Source organism: Coregonus lavaretus (genome assembly GCF_964263955.1).
Source record: "Coregonus lavaretus genome assembly, chromosome: 11".
NCBI lineage: Eukaryota > Metazoa > Chordata > Actinopteri > Salmoniformes > Salmonidae > Coregonus > Coregonus lavaretus.
The window spans coordinates 27,132,460-27,153,532 of record NC_139998.1 but is presented as its reverse complement, the minus strand read 5'-3'; the positions used below and the strand labels follow the sequence as shown (position 1 = coordinate 27,153,532).

The following is a 21,073-nucleotide window of genomic DNA, read 5'->3' as shown; positions in this document are numbered from 1 at the left end:
GGCAACTAGGCTACATACTGCAACTAGGCTACATACTGTAACTAGGCTACATACTGCAACTAGGCTACATCCTGCAACTAGGCTACATCCTGCAACTAGGCTACATACTGCAACTAGGCTACATACTGCAACTAGGCTACATACGGCAACTAGGCTACATACTGCAACTAGGCTACATACTGCAACTAGGCTACATACTGCAACTAGGCTACATACTGCAACTAGGCTACATACTGCAACTAGGCTACATACTGCAACTAGGCTACATACGGCAACTAGGCTACATACTGCAACTAGGCTACATACTGCAACTAGGCTACATACTGCAACTAGGCTACATACTGCAACTAGGCTACATACTGCAACTAGGCTACATACTGTAACTAGGCTACATACTGCAACTAGGCTACATACTGCAACTAGGCTACATACTGCAACTAGGCTACATACTGCAACTAGGCTACATACTGCAACTAGGCTACATACTGCAACTAGGCTACATACTGCAACTAGGCTACATACTGCAACTAGGCTACATCCTGCAACTAGGCTACATCCTGCAACTAGGCTACATACTGCAACTAGGCTACATACTGCAACTAGGCTACATACGGCAACTAGGCTACATACTGCAACTAGGCTACATACTGCAACTAGGCTACATACTGCAACTAGGCTACATACTGCAACTAGGCTACATACTGCAACTAGGCTACATCCTGCAACTAGGCTACATCCTGCAACTAGGCTACATACTGCAACTAGGCTACATCCTGCAACTAGGCTACATACTGCAACTAGGCTACATACTGCAACTAGGCTACATCCTGCAACTAGGCTACATACTGCAACTAGGCTACATACTGCAACTAGGCTACATCCTGCAACTAGGCTACATACTGCAACTAGGCTACATACTGCAACTAGGCTACATACTGCAACTAGGCTACATACTGTAACTAGGCTACATACTGCAACTAGGCTACATACTGCAGGCACCCTATTCCCTACATAGTGCACTACTTTTGACCTGGGCCCTGGTCAGAAGTAGTGAGCTATAAAGGTAATAGGGTGTTGTTTTGGACATATCCTTTCTGTACTCCAGCAATTTTAAAGGATGTTGCCTCATCAACCCCAGTGGCCTAACTAACCCTATAGTCTCTGTCCCCTGTCGGTCTGTCCCCTGTCAGTCTGTCCCCTGTCAGTCTGTCCCCTGTCGGTCTGTCCCCTTGTCGGTCTGTCCCCCTGTCGGTCTGTCACCTGTTTTTCTGTCTGTGTCCCAGGAGCCAGAGTAAATGCCAAAGACAACAAGTGGCTCACTCCTCTGCACCGGGCCGTGGCTTCCTGCAGTGAGGTATGTGTACTTATACTGTCAGCCCTCACACACACTCCTGTGCATATGTGTTTGACTGTTAAGTGTGTTGTGATTTTTAAATGCACTTTAAACAAAGTTGAACATGATTCGAACTGTGTTCCTGTAGGAGGCTGTCCAGGTGTTATTGAAACACTCTACGCCAGGGACAAGAACTGGCAAACGCCGCTCCACATCGCTGTGGCCAATAAGGCAGTCCGCTGTGCCGAGGCCCTGGTCCCTCTCCTCAGCAACGTGAACGTGTCAGACCGGGCCGGGCGCACGGCGCTGCACCATGCAGCCTTCAGTGGACACCAGGAGGTTAGCAATTAGCATGGACATGATTACACACTGTAGTCTACACTTTATACCTGTCCTATCCCCACGTTGAGCTTACTGTGCATCCGATTACTTACAATGGTTGTATGTAGGGCTGTGACCGTAATTGGATAACCGTGACATTGACGGTTTTGGATGAAGAACGCCATGAAAATAAAATAACCGTCAAAACCAAAAAGAAGGGTGATTTTCTCTCCATAAAATGTTTTATCACCTTTATTTTAATGTAGATATACTTTATCCATAGCGGGAGTGTTAACTATTGATTATATGGTATTGTTTTGCTGACTTAGTTGGAGGAGATATAGACAGTTTAATAGATGGACTATCTTTTGATGCACCGCAATCACCAAATCTGCTCTATGCGCGAATAGGAGAGAATCTTTGAAGGTCAATTCAGGTTAATTGAAGAGGGGGGGGGGGGGGTGAGGTGAAAAGTGGGGACCAGGGGTAACTATAGTACCTCTAGATCTATAGCCTACAGGCTGGGGGTGGGTGGGTAGCCTCTGACCTCTGACCTTCACCTCTGACCTTTTTCATTGTTACAGTAGATCAGAGGAGTGAGGTGAAAAAGATGGCTCTCATTGCAAAAAAAACCCCATAACAACCTGTTTGGGCACATTTCAGTTTCACACCTAACGACGATGGAGAACCAGATGACTTGGCCAGCCTGTTTGCAGAATATGCGCAAAACCCATAGGCTACCTACTAAGAATTCCAGCACCACAAACGGGACACCGATAAGTGGCGAGCACTGCCAGACACTGTAACTCGTTATTTAGTCATAGGAATGGTGCCTTTACGAACGGTGGAGAAACCCGCCTTCAAATAAATGCTCTGGAAATTTGACAGACTATACGAGTTACCGGGGAGAAAGTATTTGTCTCAAACAGCGGTCCCTACCTTGTTCAACAAGGTGAAGGGGGAGGTTCAGACAGAGCTAAAGGACGTAGATTTGTTTATTTTTGCACTGAATACGGACATGTGGTCAAGTGTAAATATGACTCCTTACATGAACCTAACAGTGCACTATCTGACGAAAGACTGGACACTGAAATCCAACTGTTTGGAAACAACCTACATTCCGGAATACCACACAGCCGACAAACTCTCCGAAGCCCTGCGTTCGGAATTCCTTGACTGGGCCCTTGACGAAAATCTAATGTCCTGTATCGCCACAGACAACAGGGCCAACATTGTGGCTGAAGTGAGGCAACTGAACTGGCCTTGGCTAAATTGCTTTGGCCACAATCTCCATCTCGCTGTCACCATCAATGTGAAGCTAGAGCACAGGCCGTGTTCTAGGCCTATGTAGAACTCTGGTGGGCACTTTGTAGCAGAGCTGGCGATTTAAAAGAGGGACCTAGTAAGGCCCAGACCGAGCTGAACCTCCCAATTCACAACCTCATTCTTGTGAGAAATTAAGTTTTAATAACTAAGCTGTAATAACCATTTATAGGCTATTCAATGTTAAAATAATAAGCTATGCAAAATTATTGTTCATGAATAATTGTAATTCAGATGCCCGAGCAAATAAACAAACAAAATAGGCTAGTTTCCTTGAATCACTTAATGTTGCATTACCATAGGCCCATTGTTTTATTTAGCCAATCATACTCTAATTAAACCACTGATTATAATGAGTTAATAATGAGAATATAGAACATATTCTGGGAATCCTACATGTTACGTGTGTATACTATACCAGAAAGCATGATCATTAGCTTCTTCTGGATTGTTTTAAATCGCGTAGCCTGTCGGAAGGCAGCGGGTGCGGCGAATAGGCTTCCAAATAGATGACTGTTGAGTTGTGAATGTCAGTGAAAGAGAGGCTCAACCAGGCATATCGCAATTTTTCAAAATACAATGGAGGGAAAACAGTTTGGAAAGCAATTGGCTTATTGCTTCAAAGAGAAGAAGATGAAAATACTAATGTCTTTTTAATGATCAAAATCCTCAACTTAATTGAGGGAACAGTATTATTGGCATCGGCTATATCCCTGGTGAGTGTGCATATTCACTGTGTGAGAGATGTATTATTCTCATAATTGATGGGAAGACTAACTTAGAAAGAATGCATTCTGGACTGTGCTAATGTAGGTTGTGTCACCTGGCAAGCTGTGATTGATGTGAAGAGCTGTTTTAGGGGGTAAAATGAGATAAGGATTTGTGTCTCCAAACACTAGACAATACTGGTTCTTTGTGATCTGTGAACCTTCCTTGGACGTAGGAATGGTGTCTAAGGGAGCTGGCTCTTCTCACTATGACAGGTTGTTATGATAAACGTATGCCTGGTAACAGAAGAGGCGGGGAACAGCCGGTGCGCCAACGGATAGGCTGAGTAAGTCTAAACCACGCTCAAGTCTCTACTCTGATTGGCCAGCAGAGAGGTGGGAAACTCTCTCTGTCAGAGTATTTGAGCAAGAACCTAGAACAATGGATTAGTTCTCTGAAGTGCTCTGCGAGGTATTTCAAAGAGCCCGTATATACGAAACATCATATTTACCATTGAAGGTTTTTGCATTAATTAAAATAACTAGTATATCTTAGAAGTCGTGTTGACCTCTTTTGTTCCTAATACCAGATTTGAATTGACGCAACTTTGACAATTGGTGACTTCCGACGTCATCTGGTAGAAGGGACTTCGCTGCGTGTTGTCCGGCCCATTTGGTCACCTCTTTCATTGGACTGTGTGTTTCACAAAAAGTCTGGACCACTACAAAGGTAAGCAGATACCTATTGTTAAATAAATAACTAAAGATCTGCACATTGGCTTTATCCAAATTAATTTTGTGAAACAACTGTCTGATGTAAGTGAACTAAATTATGAAACTATTATGAGTAGATAAGCACAATATTGTGACATGCAAACCTTTGGTAAATGTGATGTTAAACCATGGTACCAGAGAGTATTGGTTCTACCGGCAAGGTCCGTAACTATGGATACGGCTAGGTTCAGGAGACAATACTGACATCTACCGGCAAGGTCCGTAATTGCGACAATACGGCTAAGGTTCGGAGATATAGGGAATAATTGATTTAAGTAATTGCTATCGGCAAGGTTCGTAACTACGACAGTACGACTAGGTTCGAAGAATTACACCGGCAAGGTCCATAACTTTAAGGATATGGCTGGGTTCGGTACATTTTAGATAACACTGGTGACTGGCAAGGTCCGTAACTAAGGGTTGCGGCTAGGTTCAGCACAGTGTTTTGAATAAAATAGACGCGGCTGTGTGCCCAAATAGATTGTGTGTGGAATATAAGTGTGTCATTTATGACTGTGTGACATATTTGACTGTGTGATAGGATTATGACTGTGTATTGTGAGTGAGTGCGATAACTGTGTACTATTTTTGCTGTGTGATAACTGTATACTACGTTTAACTGTGTACCATTTTTGGCTGTGAATACAAAGAATATTTTAAAACAGTAAATAATGAGAATTACAATTAGGAAATAAGGTTTAAATTGTGCAAACGTTAACAAAAGACACCCATAGGAGGTACTATAAAAAGTTAGACAGTGCGAGTGTTGTCGTATGCATGAGAGTGTGAATGATAAACCTGTATACCTTGATAGAAAACAAATTGGGAATCAAAAGACGTCTGTGGCTGTCCAAACGGTATAATTTGGGAATAAATGTTGGATTTGTGGTTACTCAAACCATATAACCCGTCAGTGACAATCGAAAACATGAAATGAAAAGTGATGAATGAGTGTGACTGAACTAAAACGTTTGAACTGATATATTTGAAATATAACATTTGATGTTTGACATAGCATAATACTGGTTTTAAATAAGTAAATTGAAGTGATATGGTGTGGCGCTTGATTTGATATAACAACCATTGGTTAAATAATTGAAACACTTGGGTTTATTCGTTCGATTTACCATTTGATGTGTGGCGTTTAATTTGACGTATCAACCATTGGTTAAATAATTGAAACACTTGGGTTTATTCGTTTGATTTACCATTTGATGTGTGGCGCTTGATTTGATATAACAACCATTGGTTAAATAATTGAAACACTTGGGTTTATTCGTTCAATTTACCATTTGATGTGTGGCGTTTAATTTGACGTATCAACCATTGGTTAAATAATTGAAACACTTGGGTTTATTCGTTTGATTTACCATTTGATGTGTGGCGCTTGATTTGACATAACAACCATTGGTTAAATAATTGAAACACTTTGGTTAATTTGTTTTGATTTACCATTTGATGTGTGGCACTGTAAGAATACTGCTTTCAAATAATTAAGGCTGAAATAACCTGGCGCCGAGTTTAACTAATTAGGTGGGAATAATAGATAGATGTACTTTAAATAACTAAATAACGGACGAATATTACAAATTAAAACGAAAAAAAACATGACTACCAGCGGAGAAGCGGAAAGAATATTGAAGGCTCTAAAATCCACACTTGAAACAAACGGAGGAAAAGATGGAAAGGAATGGAGCAGGCGAGGAGAGAAACTCTATAGGGAATGGATAGACGATGGTTGTATACTGTTCCCCGATGGAGTGCCTGTAGAAGGCGAACCAGGGAGAATACTGGAGACGTTGAAACGGAAAACCCAGAAGGCAGAAGGCGAATGGAAAAATGAAGGAGAGCCCCGCAGTGGCAAAATTAAAGACGCAATGGAGAAAGCAAAGCTAAAGGAGCGGATTGGCCTAGCAATGCTTGGAAAATTGAAGAAACTGTGTGCGGAGAAAACAGGACAGAAGGAAAGGACCCGTTTATATCCACCCTTACCAACAGCGCCACCACCATATAACGACCACCCAAAAACAATGGCTCCGGTTCTGGATATAGCGGGAAAAGTCCACTATCAACAAAGGACAGATGAGGGGGAAGAAGGAATGTGGGTCAGAAAGAGCGATATGACTGACAGAAGGGGAGAAGTGGATGTACTTCTAAAAACTGCAAGAGCGCTAGAAAAAGGAGTGTTTGAACTGAGTAGAATTGAGGGAGAGACGGGGAACAGATGCGGAACAGAAGGAGGAGGGAGTGTTGACGGTGACGGTGAGAGTGAGAAGGAAGAGAGAATGAGCCTAACTGGAGGAAACGTAAGGGGTGGTCTAGCCCAGCGGGAGTGGCAACGAAACAAGGATGCTGAAGAAGGGGAAAGGAGGGAGAGACTTGAGAGACAGAGAGATGAAGAACGACTGGAAGAGTTGAAGATGATAAAAGAGGAAGTACGACACCAGGAAGCACAATTGCACAAGTTAAAGATGGTGCTCAAAGCGAACAAAAACAGAAGTGAAAGTGAACGCTCACCAGTAAGGGGACACTGTATTGACCTCAGAGACGGGGAAGAGAGTGAGGAGGAAAGAGGGAAACAACAAAAACTCATATGTGGAGCTTTTGATGGAGACATATGGGACAACAATGATGGACCCGCATACCATACCCGAGCCAGGGCCCAGTCCAGAGAAGGACACAAAGGGGGGCAGTACCCGTTGAGGGAGACCCCAGGGGGGGCCTCAGTTTACAAGCCATGGTCCCACAGAGACATACAGACCCAGGTGGACAGTCTCCCCCAACCTGAAGAATCTGGACACAGATGGGTGAAGTCTTTTGAGAGTCTCACCGCAGCGGATGAACTCACCATAGGTGATATGGTTACTGTAATGAACAGGTGTATGGGTGACCAGGAATGCAAAGAGATAATGACCTCTGGGGGACTGAGAGGGCAAGTGGGGTCGGCTACAAGATTTGACCCCCACCGCAGTGACGTATGGGATGTCATAAGGAGGAAGTATCCTACCCAGGCCAGACCCGAACTGATGAGAACTCTGATATTGAATGACGATGAAACCATACCAGCATACATGAAGAGGGCTAAGTGCCTCTGGAGGCAAGCATGGAATGAAGAACCAGGAAAAGACACCATGAAGCACCTCTTCCTGACAAACTGCTTGGGGGGACTCCCGGATCAGGCTCGAGCTGAATGTGAAAAAGTTGTGGCAATCACCGCAAAATCTATTCCGGAATTTACCGAGATAGCACAACACCATGTGGAACGATGGAGAGAGGGTAAGTGAAAGGAAGAGGATGAACTCAAACAACTTCAGAAAAAGGTTCTGAAGAAGCAACTGACAGAGGACAAGCCGGGAAAACAAATGGTGGTAACCAGTACCCCAACATCTAATCCTACCACTTCTGCACCCGGAAATGATACTACTGCTGCAGTTACTGCTGTAATACAGGCAATGACGGGAATGATGGCACCTTCTGGTCCTCCTGGATATGGTGCACCCGCATACCAGCAACCCTATATACCACCACGACAACAGGGATACACCCCTAGATACGCTGACCAAGGGTGTTTTAACTGTGGGATGCATGGCCACCTGGCAAGACACTGTTATCTCCCAAGACAGGGACAACAAAGAGGGAGGGGTTACATGGGACAGTCCAGAAGACAAGCACCGAGATACCAGCAAGGATGGGGAAACTGGCAAGGAGGAGGAATGCCAGTCCAGCAGCACCAACCACCACAACAGCAGAACCGAAAACAAGACCCAGCAGTGCCTAACGCTGCCTTCCTGCCCAGCATGTCATGGCTGGGTGATGAACACAATTACCAATGAAGCTGCCCAGAAACCCATAAGGATCCCACCACCAACATTTACACTTTCCCACCAGGTTCAGAGCCGGTAGTGACATGTTTGATTGGAGGAAGACAACATAATATGCTGATTGATACAGGATGTACATGGTCTTCTGTACAAGCAACATATCAACTCACTACCAAAACACAATCTTTCTCTGGGGTTTCTGGGGCTATTATGAGAAAGCCATACACAGTTCCATTGGAGGTTGTATGGGATGACCAACAGGTTACCCATCAGTTTCTATACAACCCGGAATGCTCAATGGGGCTCATGGGGAGGGACCTGCTTTCCAAACTGGGATGTAGTATCTATTGTAAGCAGGAGGGTCTACATGCATCCATCACGCCCATAGATGATCTCATGCCAGTAATCATGAAAAAACTCTCCGACCCCCCTCACATGCTATATGTGGGAACACACCTAAACGAGGAAGATGAGGAGGAAGCATATGTTTACTGGCTGAAGCTCATGGATACTGACCCTGATGCTCTCCGAGTATGCAGAGAGTTCCAACTATGGAAGGCCTGGATACAGACCTTAAATGCATACTATCCACCTGAGGACCCTCTGCACATGATAATGAACTATACTAGGGACTTGGATGAAGCATATGATGAAGCCTGGGAGGAGGAAATGGACGATAGGCGCCCGATTGTGACCAGCAATTATATGTACATACTCAAAGAAGGAGTGGCTACCAGCTGCATGGTCATGGATGGAGACGTGGTACTCACAGACAAATGGTTTGCTCTTCCTAGTGATTCTGTGCCGCATGTTACCCTTCTCGTGGGATTTGGATATGAGGCAAGATCTCTGGGACCAGCGGTAAAGGCAGCAAGATGCCTACGGTGGAACAAAACCTCTTGTTACAACGTGGAAAGCGCATTCCTTGAGGGAAATCAAGTATGGAGAATTAAACTTAATGTGGATGATGTGTCAAAACCAGAGGTTGTGAAGAGATCACGTTACCATGGCAGGGAGATGACTGATCATCCGGATACTCCTAACATTTTCAATCAACTACCAGAGGAACTGTGGACAACAAGTGCTGAAGATGTGGGGCTGGTTGATGTAGAATCAGTGGTTGTCTCCATTCGAGAAGAAAGTGAACTCACTATCCCAGTTCACAAATCTCAATACCCTCTCAGTGAAGAGAAGACGAGGGGAATTGAGCCTACGATATCAGGACTCCAAAAAGGTCAGGTTATATATCCAACCTGTTCTGCGTGGAATACACCCATCCTTCCAGTGAAGAAAGGTGACACTGGGAAATGGAGGATGGTGCAGGACTTCAGACCAATCAACGAAGTAACTGTACCAGATGTTCGACCTGTACCAGACCCATATCTGGCCCTACAGAACATTTCACCCACCCAAGATTGGTTTACAGTTGTGGATCTCGCCAATGCATTTTTCTGCATCCCATTACATCCAGAGTCCCAGCCACTTTTTGCATTTACCTATAGAGGGCAGCAATTTACGTATTCCCGACATCCACAAGGCTACGGTGATTCCCCGGGAATCTTCAACGCTATCCTGAAGAGCCACTTGGAAGAACTAACATTACCTGAGGGGGTGACGCTACTCCAATACATTGATGATCTTCTGTTGGCAGCACCCACTGCTGAGTCTTGTTTGCAGGCCACCAAGTCCCTTCTCCTGTTGGTGGCAAAAAAGGGATACAAGGTAAAGAAAGAGAAAGTGCAGTGCTGTCGGAGAAGTGTCCAGTTCCTGGGAAGAGTGCTGTCAGGGAAGGGACAAGCTGTGTCTGTGGCTCAGAGGACCTCCATCTTGGAACATCCCAAACCTACTACTGTACAACACCTTTTGTCATTTCTTGGCCTTACTGTATATAGCAGAACGCACGTGCCAGAATACTGCCTTAAGGTGGAACCACTGCGGGCAATCTTGAGAGAAGCAGGAAACAGAAACCTCACAGCAGTCCTTAAGTGGACTCCGGAGGCAGAGGCAGCTTTAATCCAACTCAAACAGACACTGGCACAGGCTGAAGCACTGTCCTTACCCGATTACACCACGCCATTCTGTTTGGATGTTTCTGAGCAGGATGGTTATGTACATTCCATCCTGTATCAGAAACAAAAGGGGGAAAGAAGAGTGTTACACTACTACAGCGCGAAACTGGACAACATTGAAACAGGACAGACTGACTGTGCCAGACACATGGCTGCCATTGCAAAAGCTATAGGTAAAACAGCCCACATTGTGATGAGACATCCACTTGAAATCAATACAGATCATGGGGTGACCGCTTTTATAGGCTCCAAACTTTTCACACTGTCCAGTAAAAGAAAATCCAGCATAACAAAGGCCATCACTGCAAAGCACATTACATATGTGAAAACAGCAACCAATATGACCGATGGTATGGGTCTTGGAGAACCACATGTCTGTGAGGATAGAGCAGCCAAACAGATCAAAGTCCGAATGGACCTGCAAAACTCACCCTTGGAGGGGAACAAAATCACCCTGTTCACTGATGGATGCTGCTACAAGTCAAAGGACCCAAAGGAAGGAAACACTGCTGCCTATGCAGTGGTGAAACAAGACACAGAAGGAGGACATGAAGTAATGGAAGCAGAGAAACTTGGTCCCAATGATGCTTCAGCACAGCTAGCTGAACTTAGGGCGTTGAGGAGAGCTCTACAACTAAGTGAAGGAAAGAATGTGGACATCTACACAGACTCTGCCTATGCACATGGGATTGCACACATTGATGGACCACAGTGGATGAGGAGAGGATTTGTGACCAGCTCAAATGAGCCCATCAACCACAAGATTGAAGTACAGACGTTAATTGATGCAATCCAGCTTCCCAAACGAGTGGCAATAATGAAGTGCAAAGATCACAGCAGAGAAAGCACCAGAGTGCGTGAAGGAAATGATCGGGCTGATCAAGCAGCAAAAGATGCTTGATGGTGCAACGAGCCACTCAAGGACAGGAGGAGTTGACGACAGACACAGTAAGACAGTTGCAAGAAGCAGCAGGCGCCTACGAACAGAACGTATGGAGCAGACAGGGAGCAAGGCAAGACCATCATGGGATTTGGAGATCTCACACAGGAAAAACAGTGGGACCTGCAAAACTCCTCAGATCAATCTTAAGGGAAGAGCATGAGAAGGCTCATGGAGGATGGAAAAGTGTCGCAAAATCAGTTGAGAAAGCATGGTGGCATCCACACATGTTGGACATGGCAAGAGAGACATCAGAGAGCTGTGAAGTGTGCAAACAATACAACAACAAAGTGTCACTTGGAGCAGTGATAGGCAGCTTCCCAATACCTGATGCACCATTTCAAGACATTTGCATAGATTTCACGGACATGGGACAGGACAACAAAGTGGAAGGAAAAAGGTACCTGTTAGTAATGGTGGACAGATTCACCAGATGGGTGGAAGCCATCCCCACAGCAAGAGAAGACGCAAAGGCCGTGATTAAGTGGCTGAGGCGAGACCTCATTCCAAGATTCGGGGTCCCGCGAATGGTCCGTTCCGACAACGGTACCCATTTCAAGAATAAACACCTAAGGGAGGTAGAGCAGGCCCTAGGAATCACCCACAAGTTTGGGTCAGTATACCACCCCCAATCGCAGGGACTCGTAGAAAGAGCTAACAAATGGCCAAAATCATGGCCGGAACTAAACTGAAATGGGTAGATGCCCTACCCCTTGCTCTAATGTCAATGAGAAATTCACCTGGGTCTGATACCCACTTGACTCCACATGAGCTTATGACAGGACGCAGAAAGCCAGGGCCACCAGCAGACAATCTTAGTATGCCTAGGCTAGATATTGCAAAAATCAGATACACAGACTACATGCAGGCACTAATTTCTCTTGTTGAAAGATTGTCTAAACAGGTGGTGGAAGTGCGCACTCCTGCTGTTGAAACCACGGACGAGAACAGAGACATCCTGGTGGGAGATTGGGTGAGAGTGAAGGTGCATTCCAGGAAGTGGACGGAGCCAAGGTGGGAAGGGCCCTTTCAGGTGAAAGAGGTATCAAGTCACTCGCTGAGGGTAAACACGAGTAAGAAGGACGTGTGGTACCACAGAACACATTGTGCCAAAGATATAGTTCCAGGAAGAACTCTAGATCAAGTACAACAGGACTTGGCTGCAGAAGGGGAGGATGTTATGGTTAGTAGCGGGGCTGGCCCTATGGGGAACAGTGACTTCCAGTCAGTATCATAATATAGTCATTACCTTACAGGAAGGGGAATCTCAAGTGATGTCCCTAGAACCATGTAAGATCTGGTCATGGAGGAATAGGGCTAGTGGAATTGGGGACACTGGTTGCAATTGGAACCAGAAGGAAAAGTGTAACAAAATGTATCCCCATGTGTTAAAGAGAGGTACTTATCTGTGTGAGGGAAAATGGTGTCCATATTGGGACTTTATGATTACAAATGTTGGCACCTTCTGGGAATGGCGTAGAGGCAATCCATATGTATTAGGAGATGCTTCTAAAGCAGCTAGGTTTTCAATGATAAGGGGTGTGCAGGGGTCAAAAGGGGGTGCATGTAAAGGCGATGAAATCCTACTAACCATCCAAGACATTAAACTTACAGACGCAGGTGTGTACACCTTAGCAGCAGTACGATCCGGACCAGACACCATGGGTATGTTCACCATCGTGGTCACACCCAAACCTGCAGCTGGGGAGAGACAGACCCAGTTGAACCACATCACCACTCCAGGACCAGCTCAGCTTCAATCCACTAAGGTACCAAACCCCGTTCAGGTGATTAATGTTAGGGATATAACGGACAGCGACCAATTGGGGACAGAAACTGGCTATGAAGGGAAATAAAATATGTGGTTGGCATACATGAGGTATACGGCTAGGACACTGGTCAGGCCGAATTGTGTTATCTGTGGGCATGCAAGACCTGGGTTGGCAACCCACCCATTCGCTTTAGGAGAAGGGGAAGGATGGCAGTGCATATTGGAAGAGTTCTACCATTCACTGCCAAACACCACCCTGTGCAAAGCCCTAAGTTTGATTTTCCCTGAGGTTCCCCCACAAAAGGCACCTGCGGGAGTTCAGGCTTATGGAGGTAATTACAGTTGCATTACTGGAACAGGTAAGGGTGTTAACTATGGTAGGCTACCACCAAGGGACTGTGCTGTAAATGTAACTATGAACAGCACTTGGCCAGTAGAGGGTAAAACCCAGACAAATGGGGTGGCTGATGTGTGGCGGATCTGTGGACCAAATAGAAAACTAACCCCGATTCTAAAGGGGGACTGGCAGGGCACGTGTGCATTAGCCAGTTTGATTGTACCTCTGACCATTATTGATGTTTCCTCAGACCAACTTTTGGGCATCGCCCAGCTAGCCCCAGACAGAGAGAGAATGAGGCGGGGGAGACGTAGTGCCCCATGGTCAGCAGGAGAGGAGATCCACTCTAACCTGTTGGGGGTGCCTGTGGGAGTACCATTACAGTTCCAGGCACTCAACAGGAACGATGGATTGTGGCATTTGTTGCCAATCATAGGACCTGCCATAGATGCTGCTAAACAGCGATCTTGGATAAATTACATCTATTATAACCAAAAGCGATTTGTTAACTACACACGCACTGCCCTGACTGGAATGTCCGAACAATTAGAGGCCACCTCTAGGGTGGCTAGGCAAAATAGACTAGCACTTACATTTACATATACATTTAAGTCATTTAGCAGACGCTCTTATCCAGAGCGACTTACAGTTTAGTCACATTATTATTATACTTTTTTTTGTTCTTTTTGTTCTTTTTTTATACCCCCTGTGGGAATCGAACCCACAACCCTGGCGTTGCAAACGCCATGCTCTATCAACTGAGCTACATCCCTGCCGGCCATTCCCTCCCCTACCCTGGACGACGCTGGGCCAATTGCGCGCCGCCCCATGGGTCTCCCGGTCGCGGCCGGCTACGACAGAGCCTGGATTTGAACCAGGATCTCTAGTGGCACAGCTAGCATTGCGATGCAGTGCCTTAGACCACTGCGCCACTCGGGAGTGGGCACTTGACATGTTGCTTGCTAACCAAGGGGGTGTGTGTAAGATGTTTGGGGAACAGTGCTGTACGTTTATTCCTAACAATACTAGCCCTGACGGGAGCATCACAAAGGCCCTAGTTGGCCTGGATAAGTTGTCGGCAGAAATGAAGAGCATGGCTGGAGTGGGGAGTGGTGGGCTGTTCTCCTGGTTAAGTGACTGGTTCGGTAAGTATTCTTCTATGGTGGTTACTGGATTTCTGACCCTAGTAATTGTGTTTTTGTTGTTGATGTGTTGTGCTGCTTGCATCATTCCCTGTCTCAGGAAGTCAGTGGTAGGAGTGGTGCAGGAGTCAGGGATGATGCCGTTGTTGCCGGCCCAGGATGATGCGGGTGACTCTGCCACTGACTCTGAGACGAAGTTGGATGATCCATGGTTTGCCTAGTAAAATATATACACGCATTTATTTTCAGTTCTTGCTCATTTATTACCTTGTGTTTTTACTAACCACTGTGATTGTTTATTCCTCCTGAGGTGAAGGTAAAGGATTCCTGGGTGGCTGGTAGCCAACTCAGTATATGTTAGGTGAAGGGGAGAAATAGAGGGTTAAAATTATTATTTTTCGTTTATTAACATTTTGTGATGTGATTTAATTTCCATATCCTGTTATACTCAGGGTTGTTTATATTCTGTTCAAACTGTTATTTGGATAAATGGTGTCAACAGAAGGAATCCTAAATTTTCCCTTTCACATTTTTGGAATCACACCCTAGAGGGTGTCAAAAGGGAGTCAAAATTTACTTCTCTGTTTGTGTTTTATGTTTTAATAGTCTTATGTTTTGTGTTCTATTAATCCTGTGTTTCATGGTTTGAAGTTCTTTGATGACTGGTAACAATTTGCAAGTTGGGTGTAGATGGACTGAGGGTTTTTATTTTTTAGTATTATCATAGCCTATTAATAATAGTGTGATTATTTTTGTTTGTATTGTATTATAATGAATGACACCCTGTGTTTTCTTATTTTTTGAATCACACCCTAGTAGGTGTGAAAAGGGGGATTGTGAGAGATTTATTATTCTCATAATTGATGGGATGACTAACTTAGAAAGAATGCATTCTGGACTGTGCTAATGTAGGTTGTGTCACCTGGCAAGCTGTGATTGATGTGAATAGCTGTTTTAGGGGGTAAAATGAGATAAGGATTTGTGTCTCCAAACACTAGACAATACTGGTTCTTTGTGATCTGTGAACCTTCCTTGGACGTAGGAATGGTGTCTAAGGGAGCTGGCTCTTCTCACTATGACAGGTTGTTATGATAAACGTATGCCTGGTAACAGAAGAGGCGGGGAACAGCTGGTGCGCCAACGGATAGGCTGAGTAAGTCTAAACCACGCGCAAGTCTCTACTCTGATTGGCCAGCAGAGAGGTGGGAAACTCTCTCTGTCAGAGTATTTGAGCAAGAACTTAGAACAATGGATTAGTTCTCTGAAGTGCCCTGCGAGGTATTTCAAAGAGCCCGTATATACGAAACATCATATTTACCATTGAAGGTTTTGCATTAATTAAAATAACTAGTATATCTTAGAAGTCGTGTTGACCTCTTTTGTTCCTAATACCAGATTTGAATTGACGCAACTTTGACAACTGTCTTTATCACTGGGTCAGTGCCACTTGAAAGTCGTGTTGAAAAATATTCTGCTAATCTCTCTAGTCATATAAAGTGTAGTAGAATTGCGTGATTTTAAAATAATAAAAGGCCACATTTTTCCAGTGAAAAGAAACCTACTCCACCACCCGCTGCATTGAACAGCCTGTGATTGAGTTATATTATTAGCCTAAATTATGACTATCCAATGTACTATTCACATTAGGAATAGTCAGCTATTTTACATAAGTTTGCAAATGTGATGATGCATGGAATGCTTGATATTTTTCATGGAGAAAATTAGCTTCCCCAAACTTGAGAGCAAGACGGGCCTAAACGCGCTAATGTTTTCCTTTGCTAATGTCCGTCCCGCCCCCCTGTCAGCTGTCAGTTTTGTCGATGACCACGTACATAAGACACGCCAATCACCGACACCTGAAGTTCCATGACCATCACAGCCCTAGTTGTATGCTTGAGTTTGTTCAGAGGAGGCTTTGAATAAAATCCGATCTGAGTGTGAAATGCCTTACTGAGGGTAAATGGAAGCTCCTCTTGTGCCCGGCTCAGCCTTATACAGTTTAAGGTACTTTACCGTATCCATTTCAGTAAGGCCAGATTGTCCAAATTCTACCCAAATATTGATGGTACATGTGACAGGTGTAAAAGCTCCTTGGTGGACTTGACCCACATGTTCTGGTCCTGTCCCCGTCTGGCAGATTATTTGTCCCCTATTTAAAACCCTTTCTGAAGCATTTGAAATAAAGTTGCAGCCTAGTGCAGAAATGGCTATTTTTGGAGTACCAAACAACAATCCTTCTCTGACCAATAGACAGCTAGATGCCATTGCCTTTGCCTCCCTGTTAGCCCGCAGAAGGATTTTATTGGATCGGAAATCTATCAATCCTCCCTTAGCCTCTCTTTGGCTCAAAGATCTGAAGCTGTTCCTAAAATGAGAAAAAATGAAGTTACCATTCGAGGGTCAACCAACTCATTTTATTCCTCCTGGGACCCGATGATATCCTATTTTGAACAGCTCCAAACACTTCCTCCAGATTAGTACTCTTGGCCCCACCTTGAGATTACTGCTATATAGGCCTATAAAATCACTTAATCACCTGAAATTGTTAGGCTATTACATTTTTGCTTGAATTGAAGTAACGTTGTTGTATACTTTTGTTTTGTTTTCTGACATGTAACTCAATTACTTTCCCTTTCTTTTTAAATGTGTTTGGAGGCATTCTGGGGGGAGGGGGAGGTCAAAGGGGGACTAAAAGGGGAGAAATGTACCATGTCTTTACATGTTATCTTTCATTCATTGTGAATACAAAATATATAATTTTAAAGGGAAGGCTTTGAAGCCAGATTTAGCGGATTTTGCTGTTTAGTTTTCCTCAACCTGTGTTTTGTTTCTCTCTCCTCTCCCTGTTAGATGGTGAGGCTGCTTCTCTCCAGAGGAGCCAACATTAATGCCTTTGACAAGAAGGATCGCAGAGCAATCCACTGGGCTGCTTACATGGGTGATGAGTTTACCACATCATTTACATTCTGACTAATGTCCTTTATACCAATGAATGAATGAATGAATGGACTGTGTGTTAGTCTCACAGCTCAGCTGTATGAGCCACGTCTAGTGTGGTATTATGTCAGAATCATGTACCAAGTAGGTTGATTAGATGTTTTCAGTTGTACTAACATGATGTAGGTGTTGCTTATGGTGCTGTGTACCACTGTAAACTAATCTATCTCTCCCTCTCTCTGCCTATCTCTCTGTGTTTGTATCTCTGTTTCTCTCTTAACCCCCTTACTATCTCCCTCCCCTCTCTCTCTCTCTCTCTCTCTCTCTCTCTCTCTCTCTCTCTCTCTCTCTCTCTCTCTCTCTCTCTCTCTCTCTCTCTCTCTCTCTCTCTCTCTCTCTCTCTCTCTCTCTCTCTCTCTCTCTCTCTCTCTCTCTCTCTCTCTCTCTCTCTCTCTCTCTCTCTCTCTCTCTCTCTCTCTCTCTCTCTCTCTCTCTCTCTCTCTCTCTCTCTCTCTCTCTCTCTCTCTCTCTCTCTATTTATCCCTCCCCCGCTCTCTCTACCATAGGGCACATTGAGGTGGTGAAACTGCTGGCCTCTCATGGATCAGAGGTGTCCTGTAAAGACAAGAAGGCCTACACCCCTCTCCACTCTGCAGCCTCCAGTGGAATGATCAGTGTGGTCAAGTACCTCCTGGACCTTGGTGTGGATGTGAGTCAACACGCATTCAAATGTGTAGGGGGTTTTCATAATAGTAATGAAGAGAGAGAGGTTAGAGCCAGTGATTTGGACCAGGGGGTTTTCATAACCAAGTAATGAAGAGAGAGAGGTTGGACCAGGGGGTTTTCATAACCAAGTAATGAAGAGAGAGAGGTTGGACCAGGGGGTTTTCATAACCAAGTAATGAAGAGAGAGAGGTTGGACCAGGGGTTTTTCATAACCAAGTAATGAAGAGAGAGAGGTTGGACCAGGGGGTTTTCATAACCAAGTAATGAAGAGAGAGAGGTTGGACCAGGGGGTTTTCATAACCAAGTAATGAAGAGAGAGAGGTTGGACCAGGGGGTTTTCATAACCAAGTAATGACGAGAGAGAGGTTGGACCAGGGGTTTTTCTTACCAAGTAATGAAGAGAGAGAGGTTGGACCAGGGGTTTTTCATAACCAAGTAATGAAGAGAGAGAGGTTGGACCAGGGGGTTTTCATAACCAAGTAATGAAGAGAGAGAGGTTGGACCAGGGGGTTTTCATAACCAAGTTATGAAGAGAGAGAGGTTGGACCAGGGGGTTTTCAGAACCAAGTGACCTGATCAGGAATGGATTGTTTTCTCCCCCCCCCCCTCCCTCTCTCTCTCTCTCCACTCTTTTCCCTCCCTTGCTCCCTCCAGATAAATTAGCCCAATGGGTACGGTAACACCCCCCTCCACGTGGCATGCTACAACGGGCAGGATGTGGTGGTGAATGAGCTGATCGAGTGTGGCGCCAACGTGAACCAGGTGTACGAGAAGGGTTTCGCCCCACTCCACTTCACGGCCGCCTCGCGCCATGGGGCGCTCTGCCTGGAGCTGCTGGTGGGCAACGGGGCCCTCGTCAACATCAAGGTGAGGAGACCGGATGACCAACACTGTGTCTGAACTAAATAACACCCTATTCCCTATGTAGTGCACTACTTTTGACCAGGGGCCCATAGAGCAAGGAGCCGTGATGACACTGCCTGTGTCCCAAATGGCACCCTGTTCCCTTTATAAGTACACTACTTTGGTTCAAAAAGTAGTTCACTATGAAGGGAATAGGGTGCCATTTGGGACGCACAAACTGACGCAGCACATGGCTTAGTATTTGGCCCTGGTCTACATTCAAATACCAATGGAATAGGCCTAACAATGCAAACTAAATGCAATCAAGCGCTCCTCCAATACGTGTTTGATTTTGCCTGTGGTCAGCAGCACAGACTGCCGTGTGAACCATCTTTGTCTTTCTATCTGCAGAGTAAAGATGGAAAGACCCCCCTCCACATGACGGCCATCCACGGACGCTTCTCCAGATCTCAAGCCATCATCCAGAATGGTGAGTCGCTGTGAATGCTCTCAACTGAATATATATGAACCAGTAGGCTCTTCAGCATTGTCTTTTGTCTTCAAACCATGATTCACTGGCACAGAGCAATGTTACTTGCAATGTGGTTGAACATGAAGCTTCATGAGGCCTCTAGGGTCAAGTGGTTGACGTGTGTGTGTGTCTGTGTGTGTGTATGTGTGTGTGTGTGTGTGTGTGTCTGTGTGTGTGTGTCTGTGTGTGTGTGTCTGTGTGTGTGTGTGTGTGTGTGTGTGTGTGTGTGTTCTGTAGGTGCTGAGATCGACTGTGAAGATAAGAATGGAAACACACCTCTGCACATCTCTGCTCGCTACGGCCATGAGTTACTCATCAATACACTCATCACGAACGGAGCTGACACATCCAAGTGAGAACACACACAGTTTCCAGCAATAATGCAACATGCATCTGCAATTCTGTCATTGACCGAATTCCCGCTTGGAGACTATGCTCAACACATTGTGGTGTGTGGGGGGTTGATAGACAGGGCATTGCAGCATGCTGATGTGTTGATCTGCTGTGGGGTTTAATGAGGACTGTGATGTGGTGCTGTTTCCAATCTTAGCTGAATCAACTGTAAGTCGCTCTGGATAAGAGTGTCTGCTTAAAGTCTAAAATGTAAAAATGTGTTGCAGGCGAGGCGTCCATGGGATGTTCCCCCTCCACCTGTCTGCTCTCAGTGGGTTCTCTGACTGCTGTCGGAAGCTCCTCTCATCAGGCTTTGATATAGACACCCCTGACGACTTTGGAAGGACCTGTTTACATGCTGCAGCAGCTGTTGGGTGAGTGGACTGGTCCAGGCTTTACACCAAGGAATATTTAGTTCATGAACTGGAAAGCCACCAGAAAGAACAAACACATATTCACACTCTTACATTTCACATTGTTTAGCAGTATTAAAAAATCGTATAGATCATTAGTGCGGTATCATTTCTGTATAATGTGGTTCCATGCCATGGTGGTATTGACTTGCGCTCTGGTCTAAATTGTCTTTATATCTTCTTGAAAGAGAAGAGAAACCTGCAAACTGCTCTTGCTAGTATCACTTTTTATTATTGCTTTTATTAGCATTATAAAAACAGTGATACTAGCAAGAGCAGTGTACGGGTTTCTCTTTTCTTTAAGGTTCTCATTGTTACCATCCACCTGATAGCTCAGATGTGAAAGGGCCTTTCTGAACTTGATATCTTGTTACCATCCACCTGATAGCTCAGATGTACGAGAGCCTTTCTGAACTTGATATCTTGTTACCATCCACCTGATAGCTCAGATGTACGAGGGCCTTTCTGAACTTGATATCTTGTTACCAGGAACCTGGACTGTCTGAATTTGCTGCTCAACACAGGGGCAGACTTCAACAGAAAGGACAGCTTCGGAAGGTCTGTCTGTGGCATCAAATAACTTTCATATGTGATCTTTATGATAATGGGGAATATAGTATAGGGGCATATAGGAATTATTATGGAAAATATTGGGCGGCAGGTAGCCTAGCGGTTAAGAGCGTTGGGTCAG

General features: G+C 45.0%; 1 pseudogene across 1 annotated transcript in view; it reads left to right on the top strand.

Moving 5' to 3' along the window:
- Positions 1–21,073, top strand: part of LOC311137494 (serine/threonine-protein phosphatase 6 regulatory ankyrin repeat subunit A-like) — a 32,078-nt pseudogene that overhangs the window by 639 nt on the left and 10,366 nt on the right. Inside the window, exons 2-10 of the transcript XR_014615452.1 lie at positions 1,191–1,354; positions 1,482–1,672; positions 17,389–17,476; positions 18,042–18,193; positions 18,865–19,068; positions 19,456–19,534; positions 19,814–19,928; positions 20,197–20,343; positions 20,872–20,940. The product of XR_014615452.1 is annotated as a serine/threonine-protein phosphatase 6 regulatory ankyrin repeat subunit A-like (transcript). The remainder of the gene's footprint in view (positions 1–1,190; positions 1,355–1,481; positions 1,673–17,388; positions 17,477–18,041; positions 18,194–18,864; positions 19,069–19,455; positions 19,535–19,813; positions 19,929–20,196; positions 20,344–20,871; positions 20,941–21,073) is intronic.